This window comes from Pan troglodytes, chromosome 5, assembly GCF_028858775.2.
Source record: "Pan troglodytes isolate AG18354 chromosome 5, NHGRI_mPanTro3-v2.0_pri, whole genome shotgun sequence".
Taxonomy (NCBI): domain Eukaryota; kingdom Metazoa; phylum Chordata; class Mammalia; order Primates; family Hominidae; genus Pan; species Pan troglodytes.
The window spans coordinates 163,653,441-163,666,525 of NC_072403.2; the positions used below are offsets into that span (position 1 = coordinate 163,653,441).

Consider the following 13,085-nt stretch of genomic DNA (forward strand, 5'->3'; position numbering starts at 1 on the left):
TGGCTATTTGGAAAAAAGGGCAAGGAAGAGAGTGACCCAGCTCTGGGTAGACCATCCACACTGTAAAAAAAGTCATAGCATAGTCTTCATCTATGGCAGTGGAGATATGGTCCTGTCCATCCACCTCTATCAGGAGAGGGTCTCCATTGTTAATCTCTGAGAAAGAGGCGCCATCTGTGAAACCTCCTGCATATTGTCTAATGAAGTGCCATTTTCAAAGGCGTGCACTGTACAGGTAAGAGTGATGATGGTGTGCCTGCCTTCTGGGCAACATCTCAGTAGACTTCCTCTGAATCATTCCCACTGGACCCAACAGCAAAAGCGTACACATCATTGAGTTTTATCGTTCCATCTAAGGCGTATAACATTTTTCTCTCTGAAAGTTTGTGATTCTTTTGGAGAATGAAGGGGCTTACCCTATCCATCTGCCCCTAAAAATATTCGCTGGAAAGCTGATACCTCTGCTCAGGTTTTCCACAGCAGATCACTCTTCAGTAAGAATTCTGATATTAAGTAGTTTAATTCAGATCCATGGAAAATGACTGAGTACCAGCCATAGCTCCCACCACTCTCTAGCTGTGCAATTAGAGGCAGATTATTTAACCTCATGCCTTGAATTTCTCATCTGCAAAGTGGGAGTACTAACAGTAGCTACCAGATATATTATATGGAATAAATGACATTAAGCCACTCATTAAACTCCTTGCAGTTTCCAAGCATTAGAAACTCAGTATGAGGAAGTTATTTCTATTCTAAGCCTAGCACAGTGCCTGGTACTCAATACATGTTGGTTGAATCAGTGAAATAATTCAAGGTCAGCACCAAAGCTGCTAGGAATTTATGAACATCTGATCATAACTGGAAACTTGATCTAAAAAGCAAAGGGCAGTCAATCCAATCAACTGAGCGTACCATCTGTTGAAATGCTGCTGCTTCTATAATGAGTATAAAGTGTTGGAAGAGAAAGTCCAGGAATCTCCATCATTCTTCCTTCCATCATTCCTCTCCTTTGTGACTATCTTTGTGATGAGAAGGGTAACAAAAAAATCTTGCTGAGATGAGCGTGTCAAAAACGTGTTACAAATGCTTCACATTCCCTTTCACATCAACAGAAGCATGTTGCTTCATTGTTGGGCAATGTCTTAGTCCATGCACACATAGAGCTCTATGCTGATTTTTTTTTGAGATGGAGTCTCGCTCTTTCACCGAGGCTGGAGTGCAGTGGTGCTTTCTCAGCTCACTGCAACCTCGGCCTCCCAGGTTCAAGCAATTCTCCTGCCTCAGCCTCCAGAGTAGCTGGGATTACAGGCATGTGCCACCATGGCCAGCTAATTTTCATATTTTTGGTAGAGACGGGGTTTTACCATGTTGGCCAGGCTGGTCTGAAACTCCTGACCTTAAGTGATCCATTCGCCTTGGCCTCCCAAACTGCTGGGATTACAGACGTCAGTCAGCATACCCGGTTGTATGCTGATGTTCTAATTCAATGTGATACCAAAGACCTGAGATAGTCTCTCCCACTCTGGCCCCGTAACATATGTCCACGAGGTGGTAATAATAACAACTATAGTAGCACCTAAGGTTGGGGGAGCTCTTACTTTGTGCGATGCTTTTTATAGTGTTATTACGTGTGATTCTCACAGCAACCCCAGGTGGTGAACAACGTTATGATTCCTGTTGTACAAATGAGGAAACTAAGGCTTTGCAAAGCTAGGTAACATGCCCAATATTACACAGCTTCAAAAGTGACAGCCCTAGGACTTGAAGATAAACTCATCTAATTCCAAAGCTCATGCTTTTAGCCATTACTTGAGACAGTATTAACTTTTAAAGTTTGTAATCAATATGAATTTGGCCTTGGGAAAGCAGGTTAAGCATCTGGGGTTGATGGGAGATAACAATACACCCTCTCTTAGCCTCAGCAACTTCATCTGTAAAATGGGAATAATTACATCCGAGTCACAGAAGTTTTGTGGCTCTTCATGAGGATTAAATAAAGTAATGCATGTAAGAGAGTTTTGTACAAAGTTCACTTTTATAAAATGCAAGTTGTGGCCAGGATTGGTGGTTCACGCCTATAATCCCAGCACTTTGGGGGGCTGAGGTGGGTGGATCACCTGAGGTCAAGAGTTCTTGACCAGTCTGGCCAACACGGTGAAACCCGTCTCCACTAAAAATACAAAAATTAGCCAGGAGTGGTGGCATGGGCCTGTAATCTCAGCTACTTGGGAGGCTGAGACAGGAGAATCGCTTGAACCCGCGAAGTGGAGGTTGCAGTGAGCCGAGATTGTGCCATTGAACTCCCACCTGGGCAACAGAGTGAAACTGCATCTAAAAAAAGACAAAAACAAAAGTAAGTTGTTATATGCAATGCATAAATTATTACTTAGTTCCATGTAAAATCTTCCCACTAAGTGAATGAGGGTTCACCTGGCTGTAGTGCTATGAGATAGATATGAGGGGCAGATTGGTTTATGCTTCTCAAAAACAGAAAGTGTGCCAGGGTGGAAGTGTGGGTGGGGAGTCTCCGCCTCCCAGCCATGTGGCAAAGCTGGAATGTGAGTACGGCAGCAGTATGGATGCGGTTTTGGGGGGATGGTGGTAATCCTCTTCTGGGGGCACCCCTCCAGTATTGTGGGATGCTCTCTGATTTCTTTTGAGAAGACAAGTAGCTAGGAGCTTCCCTAGCCTTTCTGTTGTAAAAACCATCAAGATCCCTGTTGAATGCATACCTGGAGCTTGGTTTCCCTAAACACAGACTTTAATTACTTCATTTGGTTTTAGTCTCCTATTTAAAGCTGCCACCCACTCTCAATTTTTTGGGTTTTCCTACTAAGAATGGATATAACATGGGCAGTCTTCCAGTTCTCCTTTCTTGCTGCCTTGAAGACAACACACCGGCCAATCACAAGGAGGCAGAGACAGGCCCCAACAAGTTGACAATCCTAGAGAGCTTAGTGTGAGTAGACTTGCTGAGGTTCCTGACTTTTGCTGGAACAGGAGAGTGCCACTGGCTTTTTGACATTTCTTTTTCCAACTGTTTCCTTGTCAAAATGACCAGCAGCTCAGCTCCCTAAACATACCTCCTCCCCTAGATTGGTTCAGAGGAAGCCATCAAGGTCCTTTTGCAAACGGATGATCTGCATTTTTGAGATCCTTCTTTCCTCTGCGGTTCATAGAAATGGTCTCATTGGAATAATTCCTTTTGGAATGTTACTAAGGACACCAAGAAATCAACAAGAAAATTTGAGTGTATCTGACAGAAGAAATTTGGCTTTTGTACTCTAATAATTATTTATTAGAAGCAATAACTGGTCAGAATTTATTTGCTTAAAACCATGTAAAGAAAGGTGCTTAATAAAGATAATTGCATCACATATAGTAATCCGTTTTAGTATCTTTCACCTTAAAACTATGTGACAAATAAAGACACAAATTGCTCTTTCTTTCTAATAAGCAATTTTGGAAATTCCTTATTGGGAAATTCCAAATTTTACAAAATTTACAAAATTTAAAATTTTGGAAATCGTACCTGCATCAAGTTTTCTGAAAGAATATTTAAGGATTAAGGTTACTTAGAATCCAATATATGCATAGTTTAATTTAACTCATATTGTTAAATTCTTTTTCTAATTTTATTTAAGAAATGAGTAATATTGACAAGGGCCTTGCTGTGGTTTGTTATGGCTTGTCCTAGAGTCTCTATTCCCAGCTAGACTAAAAGTGCCTCAGGGCTGGGCATGGTGGCTCATGTCTGTAATCCCAATATTTTGGGAGGCTGAGGCCAGTGAATCAGTTGAGGCCAGGAGTTTGAGACCAGCCTGGCCAACATAGTGAAATGCTATCTCTACTAAAAATACAAAAAATTAGCCGGACATGGTGGTGCATGCCTGTAATCCCAGGTACTTGGGAGGCTGAGGCAGGAGATTCGCTTGAACCTGGGAGGCGGAGGTTGCAGTGAGCTGAGATAACACCACTGCACTCCAGCCTGGGAGACATAGAGAGACTCCATCTCAAATAAATAAATAAATAAATAAATAAATAAATAAATAAATAAGTAGTGCCTCGGGTGCATAGATGGGGTTGTTCAGTTTTGTACCCTGTGCCTTGGGAAGTGCCTGGTACACACTGGTGTTTGGCACATAATTGTAGAGTGAGATTGAGCCTGGCATGTTCCTTGATCCCTAGACAATCTCTATCAGGTGTGATCAGTAAGGCACTTAATATGATATGTGACTATTACAGAGTAGCACGCTACAATATGTGCCTAAAGCCATAACATCAACTAATACAATTCAGCAGAGTAGAATGTGAAGAGTGCTTGCAGAGTGCTGAGCACCATGGTGAGGAAGCATAAAGAGAAGAAGGCATTTCTGGGTTGGTGCAGGATGGTTAGGGATAGCTTTGGGTAGGAAGCGACTCTTGACCATGACCTTAAAGGACAGGTAATGTTTACATGGGAAAATACACGGAAAAGGAGGTGCATAATGAAAGGCATGGGGGAGGTGGTTTTGGGAAACCATCAGTCTGACAGAAACATAGTTAAGAAAAGTGCAAGGTGGTGGTCGGAGGTAATTTAGAAGTGGAGAGTCAGATGTCCTATTAAGGAGCTTGAACTTTATCTTGTAGGCATTAAAGATGTTGGTGTAGGATTGGAATGAAATAAAGACTTAACCTTAGAAAAATACTGTGTGGATTGAAGTTTTCAGATGAAGAGTGGGTACATCAATTCGGAGGTGAGGGAAATAGTTCAAGGGAGGTGTCACACCATTAAAAAAAATCTTTTAGGACTTGTTTTTTGAAATCATGATTGTTTATGGTTGTAAAGATTTTGTTTCAGAAATGACTGGTGGAGAAAGAAGCGTATTGAGAGTCAAAAGATGGGACTGTGCCACTGATGTGCGCAGTGAGAAGCTGCAAGCTTGGTGCCCCGTCTTCCTAACTGTAAAATGGGCATAACAACTACCAGACAGCCGTCAAAACATTATACTAGTGATACAATGAAGACTAAGTGATATAATTTTGAAAGGCAGTATGCCTTATATGTGTAAAATGCTGTTTACTTGGAATGTTTTTATAGTAAAATTATTCTCTTTGGACAAGATATAGATGCAGAAGAAAATGATCATATTTCTGTGAGATTAGGATTCAGACCATTTGAATTTTTTATATTTATTAAATAGGTACTTTATGTTGGGTACTGAATAAGTCTTTTATTTTTAACACCTTATTTCCCTCACAAAATGGATGGAATCTTTGGACTAGGGGAAATGTGTGGTCCCTGCAGCTGTAGTATTTTATGATTCTATAGCTTTTGCCTTCAGCAACCTTCTCTTAGAATAGTGATTTAAGGGCTGGGTGTGGTGGCTTACACCTGTAATCCCAGCACTTTGGGAGGCTGAGGCAGGCAGATCACCTGAAGTCAGGCATTCGAGACCAGCCTGGCCAACATGGTGAAACCCCTTCTTTACTAAAAATAAAAAATTAGCCCGGTGTGGCGGCATGCGCCTGTAGTCCCAGCTACTAGGGAGGCTGAGGCAAGAGAATCGCTTGAACCGGGAGGTGGAGGTTGCAGTGAGCCAATATTGTACCACTGCACTCCAGCCTGGGCGACAGAACATTTAATGCTGGTGGCTCACACCTGTAATCCTAGCACTTTGGGAGGCCGAGGTGGGTGAATTGCTTTTGCTCAGGAGTTTGAGAGCAGTCTGGGCAACATGGCGAAACCCCATCTCTATAAAAAATACAAAAATTAGCCGGGTGTGGTGGTGCACGCCTGTAGTCCCAGCTACTTGAGAGGCTGAGGTGAGAGGATGACTTGAGCCCAGGAGATCCAGGCTGCAGTGAGCTGACATAGCGCCACTGCACACTGCATTCCAGCCTGGGCAACAGAGGAAGATCTTGTCTTTAAAAAAAAAAAAAAGTGACTTAAGATACTGACAGTATAAACACAACCAAACCCATGGGCATCTGTGCTGGGAATAAAAGACAGACATGTTTTCATTGCACTGATTTAGGATTCTGCTTAGAAAGGAAAACTGTGATCTCTCCTGCAGTTGCCTAAAATGCTTTACAGTTATGGGAATGGAAAAGCTAAATTCTGTGATTTGTGGGTAGAGGGAAGGAGGACGAGTGTCCTTTCTGATTTCCTCTTTTTCCTTCTCTTCCAAGGGGAAATAAAAGGCTAGAGCAACAATTTAAAAAGAAAAGGCAAGGAGCTACTGGGGGTAGAGTCGGGAGGGAAAAAGGCCAAACCCACTAAATAATTTCATTTCAGTTACAGTAAATCTCAAATGATGATGCTACACTCCTGAGAATGTTCCATGGTGGAAATGCCTGGGCTTTGAATTTTGAGCAGCGAAGTACCAGGAGAGGGTGACATGATAACATTCAACAGGAAGAACACTGCTCTTGTCCGTTTGACGGTCCTATTCCTCCGGATCACTCAATCTTCACAAATCAAGCATATAGCTCCTTCACATGTCATTTGTGAAGGGAAAGACTCCTAGGAAAATGTTTTCTAGGAAAGGGAAAAAAGCAGAAAGCAAAGGTCTCCTGCTTACTACAGCATTCGTGTTGCATAAGCAGTATTAATGTAGTGGAGTATTAATCACTTAGAACAGTTCACGTATTATTCCTATCTGGGCTCTGCAGGGTCCTTTCTTCACTTCTTTCTCGACATTTGGATTCTGTCCATTTTACTCCTCCCTCTGCACTTGGAATAGAAGTGAAATTTGTTGTGCCAATTCTCTGCTTGTTAGAAGCCATGGTAATGTTTAGTAGGGGAAAAGATTTGTACTGCTACATAGAAGGAGGTTTTGGGATTATTTAAGACTTTACTTTGTTGATGGGATTCCTAGAATCTACTATCACTGGGTATACTAGACAAGTTTGTAGATTTACAAAAGTGTGGATAACATGGGTTGCACTTGATTTCTTTATCCAGCTCTTTGGTTCTAAATTTATTGCCAATTTTATTTATCAAACCTATTCTCAGCGGAGTAGTATTTTCTGTGGTCACAAGGAAACATCTGTGAGCTTAAACCTTAGAGGCAGATAGCCAGTTAGAACATTTGGCATATGAAGCTTAGATAGCAGAAGAGAAAAATTAACCAAGGCAACCCTCAAAAATATTGAGAAGGCAACTAAGAAAAATTTCTTATCACTGACAGACTGCAGTATTGAGTTTGTGTTAATGAAGAAATGTCAGAATACATAATGAATCAATAAGGAGTGTCATATTATGGCAAGTTTCAATGTTGGTGTCAATCTCGACTGCCAGGATTTATGGTAGATTATATAATGGAATCCTGAGTTCTGAGAGATCAAAGGAAAATGCTGGCTCTTTCTTCATCCATTCTCTTAGGTCAAGCCTATGCAGCAAGAAGCCAAGTTGAGAATTGAGCAATTATCTGAAGTGGGCAGTGGAGACGGCCAAACCAGATAATATATAACCAGAAAGTCACCGTGGAGGGAAAATGTGGACTGAAAATAGGATAAGGGGTGGAGGTAGAATGTCAAGCCATTTGGTCAGTGTCCACAGTCCAAATTTACTGAATAACAGCCAATTCCTTACTTCATGTGGTTATTTAGAGCGAGACTAGAGGACAAGTGAAAAAAAAAAAAAGAGTTCATTCCTAAGGTTGTTGCATGTTTGTGCAAAATTTCTTCAAATCTCTGTTATTATCTGTTACATGTCTAATTCTGAGTACTTCCAGAGATTGCATTTCATTACTTTAGATTAGTGGGTTGAAGTGGTGGAGGAAGCCCATATAATCTGACTTACGTGGAGAAAACAAGTCTTTTTTTATAGTTTAGTTGAGTGTTATATTTAATTAGCCTTTTTTTCCCTCCATAATGCATGCGTATGAATTTTCCACTTAAAATTCTGAGGCTCTGACCTTTATCATTTCCTCATGGAGCAATTTCTGTACCTCCTTAACTTTAGTAGAACATAGCAATGAAATATACAAGTCCCCTAGAATAGAATTTGTGTGAATTTGGTTTTCTAAAAACACAACTACCAAAGTCTGAGGACCAGTGTGGTATTTTTTTCTTCTATTTGATATGGAAACCATAAACTACTTACTTTGAGCAGATGTTTCCCAGTCCTAAAATACAGCTATCAGTCCACTGGCCCCTATAAATCTGTTGCAGTGCACCTGCTAATTCTGAAGCCTCCCTAATACAATGTTAAACTTTCCTTTTTTTTTTTTTTTTTTGAGAAAAAAATTGTAAATTAGGTTCACTGTTGCTTGGAATTAGGAAAAAATAAAAACACAGGCATACTAATATTTCAGATGGAAAAACAAAGTTAAGAATTCAACAAGTTTTTTTCCCCCACTCTATCATGTCTTGCACATTTAAAGCTGTTATACAACATTTTAAAAACAAACCAAAAAAACCCAGGGCCTTTTTCCAACAGCTTAGGCTGATGACCCACAGTAAAAAAGTGCCCCATGGGATATTCTTAAAGCACCCCAAGGGAGTCTATTGAAATAACTTAAAGTAAAAATTCAGAAGAATTTTACATGTAATTAAAAATTAAGAACGTTGTTTTATAAGCAATAGGGAAAATCTGTATTAAGTTGCATTGCTCAGTTTCTCACTTGCTCTGTGCAGTGACTACTTTTTCAACCATGTAACAACATCTGAATCTTCGTGGTAAAATCATACCTATCACAGCCACAGCAGGTTTTGTTCTGCTGCTGCACATGTGATTTGAGATACTGTGGGCTGGGAGTTTTTTTTTTTTTTTAATTTCTAATGGCAAAATGGATCTATAGAAATGGAAGTCATCTGTAATCTCAGCACTTTGAGAGGCTGAGGTGGGTGGATCACCGGAGGTCAGGAATTGGAGACCAGCCCAGCCAACATGGTGAAACCCATCTCTACTAAAAAGATAAAAAATTAGCTGGCGGGCGTGGTGGTGTGCGCCGGTAGTCCCAGCTACTTGGGAGGCTGAGGCAGAAGAAATGCTTGAACCCAGGAGGCGGAGGTTGCAGTGAGCCGAGACCGCACCATTGCACTCCAATCTGGGTGGCAAGAGCGAAACTACATCTCAAAAAAAAAAAAAAAAAAAAAAAAAGAAGAAGAAGAAATGGAAGTCATCCCGTGGGCCTGAGTTGGTGTAGTGGATTATGGCCTGTGCGTGAATGAAGAAATACTTGCCAATGGCATCAGTGGTAACTAGCTTAAGCCCTACTCAGCTTTGTAAAATAATGTAATCAAGGAATTTGATCTGAACAGGTAAGCCAAACATTGATTCTTCAGTGCCTATTGATAAGTGAGACTACTTTTCTTTTTAACAGCCTTATTTCACTTAAGTGGGGAGTCAAACTAGCTTTAATTAAGGAAATCTGTAGAAATCACCCACATCTCCCTTTCCTTCTCTGTTAAAAAAACAAAAGGAAGAAGAAAACTAGGAAGGAGTAAGCACAAAGATCTCTTCACATTCTCTGGGACTGCGGTACCAAATATCAGCACAGCACTTCTTGAAAAAGGATGTAGATTTTAATCTGAACTTTGAACCATCACTGAGGTATGTGTGAACATACTAGTTTCCTCTTTCTCTCTCCTGACTTTGTCCGTGAATTGATAAGATCTAATTTGGTCATCAGTTTGGAGAACGATTTTTCATTTAATTTCTTTCATTATCAAGTGTGTATTGTCAGGGGCTTAGCAGTACACCTACTATCTGATGGGCACTCTACATGCATTGCTTAGGTTGAAATTAAGGATACAATCTGTGCACTACTACCATTTAAAAAAATCCCCAAGTCTACTGTGTGGGTGAGGTTTCTTTGCATAGTATCAGAGAGGTTAACCAATTTATTTACATACTCAATAGTCCACTCTAAGTAGGGAAAATCCAAGCTTTTTTTTTTCTTAAGAAAGAGCTTTTCATTCTTTTTTCCCTCAGAGCTTTACCATAGTTTCCAGCAAGTGAAAACATTTCTTGATTTGAATTTCACAACCTCCTTCTCCTCTTGCCAGTTGTATGGTGCTAATAGGAAGCAAAATGTGAGTGTGCTTTTAATTTAACCCTAAAATAGGGGAATATCTTCAGAATTTAGACTTCACATATTCAGTGACCTACCTAAAAATAGAGACATAATTCTAACCTTCTCAATCATTAAGAAACATTTCTATTGAATTTAATTATTCAAAACAACAGGTAGCAGTTTCACAAGGGAAAAGACAAGCCATGCCACTTGTATTTGTGGTCACCAAGTAATTACATTATTTTTTATTTAAAATTAAGTTAAAATAACTTACTGACTATCAAGTCCATTTCTCATTTCCTCCATAGAACATTTTAAAACTAGTTCACAAACCTCTTGAAAAGTCATGCCTCTATTACAATGAAAGTGCAAATTGTCACCATTGCCTAGAAGCCAACTTGAGAGGCTGTGTATCTATGCAGCATTTTGCAAATCCAGTAGCAGGCATGTGATATAAAAGATTAAATGCACCCCTGATTTGTGAATACTATCCTAGCCTTCAAAATGTTCAAAAGCACAGGAAGTCTGCACTTTTAAAAATATAACCTGCCCAAATTGCAAGGGAGGGGTTGGGTGTAGGGCCTAGGTCTGTCTGCCAATCAGCTTGAGATGCCAGTGGACTAAACCTGACTTCACTAAAAACCAGACTGGCAAATATTACTCAGCGTGGTAATTTCCTAATTGTAGAACTGGCCTGTTTGGTGAAGTATTTCAGGAAAATTTTTAGCTGGACCTTTTCTACCCTACTGCATAAGAAATGAAGGTTTCTAGGCAAAGACTTTACTTAGTGACTAACCAAAAATGGTAAATAAAGTCACCACTTCCAGGCTTAGCTACTGTCCTCAAAACAGCTGCAGGACTGGTCAGGCCAGTCTTCTGAGGCTGGAGGTGCATGTGGAACCCCCAGAGCCTTGTCTGCAAGGGCATGGCTGACTGCAGGCTGTTTAGAAGCACCCCGCCCCGTGAAACTCCTCTGGCTTAGGAATTTTAAACAGTTCTAGTTCTAATCTCTCTGCTCAGAGTCTGAGCAGCTGTGAATGAGCTCTCCTGTGAATCACAGAAATGTTAATGGGTGAGCTGCTCTAGCTTCTTACTTCCAAGTGGAAGGCGCCTGTAGCTCTTTGCCAGCTTGATGCAGTGAGTTTGATTCCTCTTTTGGGCAGCAGGGAGAGATAATGAAGGAGGGGGAAAAAAAGATTTTAATATAGAAACGAGTCTTCCATCTAGCTGAGGCTGAACAAAGTAGAAGAACCAGTGCAAGTCACTGGGGGTATGGATCTCATACCATTTTCAGCATACACCTCCCTTTCTCTCTTTTTGATTCTACACATGTCAGTCCCTGAGTAGTCTTGCATTGCTTTCCCCACTTTGAAGTCTTAGATCCAAAACTGATGATTCCAGAAAGGTCTAAGGTGCTGTTGCTGAGATTTTGAAAGAGACCTGAAACAAACTGTTGGGATTCTAGATGCTGTTGTGCATCTGCCTGAGTAACTGTGTCACTTAGGTTGGGTCACCAGAATAATTCTCCTCCATTTTTGCTGCCTTTCCAATTTATAAACAACACAGAACATCAGTGGTTCTCCCATAATCAAATATATTTGGCTCTATTAATATTAAAATTTGATCTTGAGTAGAAAGATTCTAAGGGCTAAAAAATAAAAGATGTAAAATGTATGTTGATAGGTTAGTGTAGAAGCCACACATGGGGTTGCCCCCACTCCCACTCTTTCATATTTTTTTTAAGAACCAACACTCAAGTTACAAAGCCGATTCTTTTTTTTTGTTTGTTTGTTTTGAGACTGAGTCTCACTCTGTCACCACCCAGGCTGGAGTGCAGTGGTGCGATCTTGGCTCACTGCAACCTCTGCCTCCCCGGTTCAAGCGATTTTTCCTGCCTCAGCCTCCTGAGTAGCTGGGATTACAGGTGCCCGCCACCACACCCAGCTAATTTTTGTATTTTTAGTAGAGATAGAGACAGGGTTTCACTATGTTTCACCATGTTGACCAGGCTGGTCTTGAACTCCTGACCTCAGGTGATCCACCCACCTCAGCCTCCCAAAGTGTTGGGATTACAGGCGTGAGCCAACGCCCCTGGACACAAAAGTCAATTCTTAACTTAAAACATAAAAGTTCCATTTCTTTTATGGTCTACTTAGTCATGTCTGGAGTCAGTGAGCTCAGTCAAGTAGTTTGTAGAATGACAGTTGTGATACCTATTAATTTACCCACCAGATTATTTTCTGCTCTCCATGGCACTTTATAGAAAACAGTTTATTCGGTCATTACAACAGCTCTAGGAGTGGGTTTCATTAAACCCACTTTCTAGGAAAGCGAACTAAGGCTTAGAAAAATCAAGTAATTTGCTAAAGACTACCCAGCTGGCAATGATATGACAGGACATGAACTTAGGACAATAACTCAAGATCTTGGTCCCTGTAAATATGGGTTTCCAGGTTATGTATGCAGGCAGAGGGCTTAGATCCTGAAGTTTCTTTCAGAAACTTCAGGATCTAAGCCCTCTATATAGAAGCAGTATAAAAAGGAAGGATCTCTTCCCATAGGGAGCTTGTCATCCATTGAATGAGGAACTCAGACTTCCACTGTGAAATATTTGTATCCCCATTGTGTGTGAGATATGGGGACTCTGATCATCATAAGAGCACATTTTTCCTGCCTATAAATGATACTTAATAGAGCTGACAGATTATATATATCTGGAACACTTTTACTTAGCAGAAAGACAACAGGCTAGGATTAGCTGACTACTAATTTTATTTATCAAGCTCAATTCCCATGCTGACTTCGCTTCCTCTAGTGAAAATATGTCATCAGATTTGGTCCCAAACTGGAGAGGTGAAAGGATCCTTTGACCAGTATAATAGCCATGCCATCAGTTTTGCTTTCCTAATTAAGTTTTATATGGGTTAATGATCTATATCATTATTTTGGGGGTTTCTAAACACATATGAACTAAAGATGGAAAAGATGATGGAAAAGATGGAAAGAAGATGACTCAGATGTACAAAGGCTTGCAGAGAGAAGGATAAGCCAAAAAATTGGTAAATCACACATGAATAATCA

The 13,085-nt window shown here is 40.5% G+C and overlaps 1 protein-coding gene across 5 annotated transcripts in view; it reads left to right on the forward strand.

Moving 5' to 3' along the window:
* ESR1 (estrogen receptor 1) overlaps nucleotides 1–13,085 on the forward strand; it is a 447,866-nt gene that overhangs the window by 35,553 nt on the left and 399,228 nt on the right. For 3 of the 5 annotated variants that reach the window (XM_054686430.2, XM_003311549.5, XM_054686432.2), the window contains exon 2: nucleotides 9,411–9,541. The gene's annotated coding sequence lies outside the window, so the exon portion shown is untranslated. Of the gene's footprint in view, nucleotides 1–9,410; nucleotides 9,542–13,085 lie in introns of those variants that run through there. The other 2 variants (XM_009452244.4, XM_054686431.2) reach the window with 1 other exon arrangement.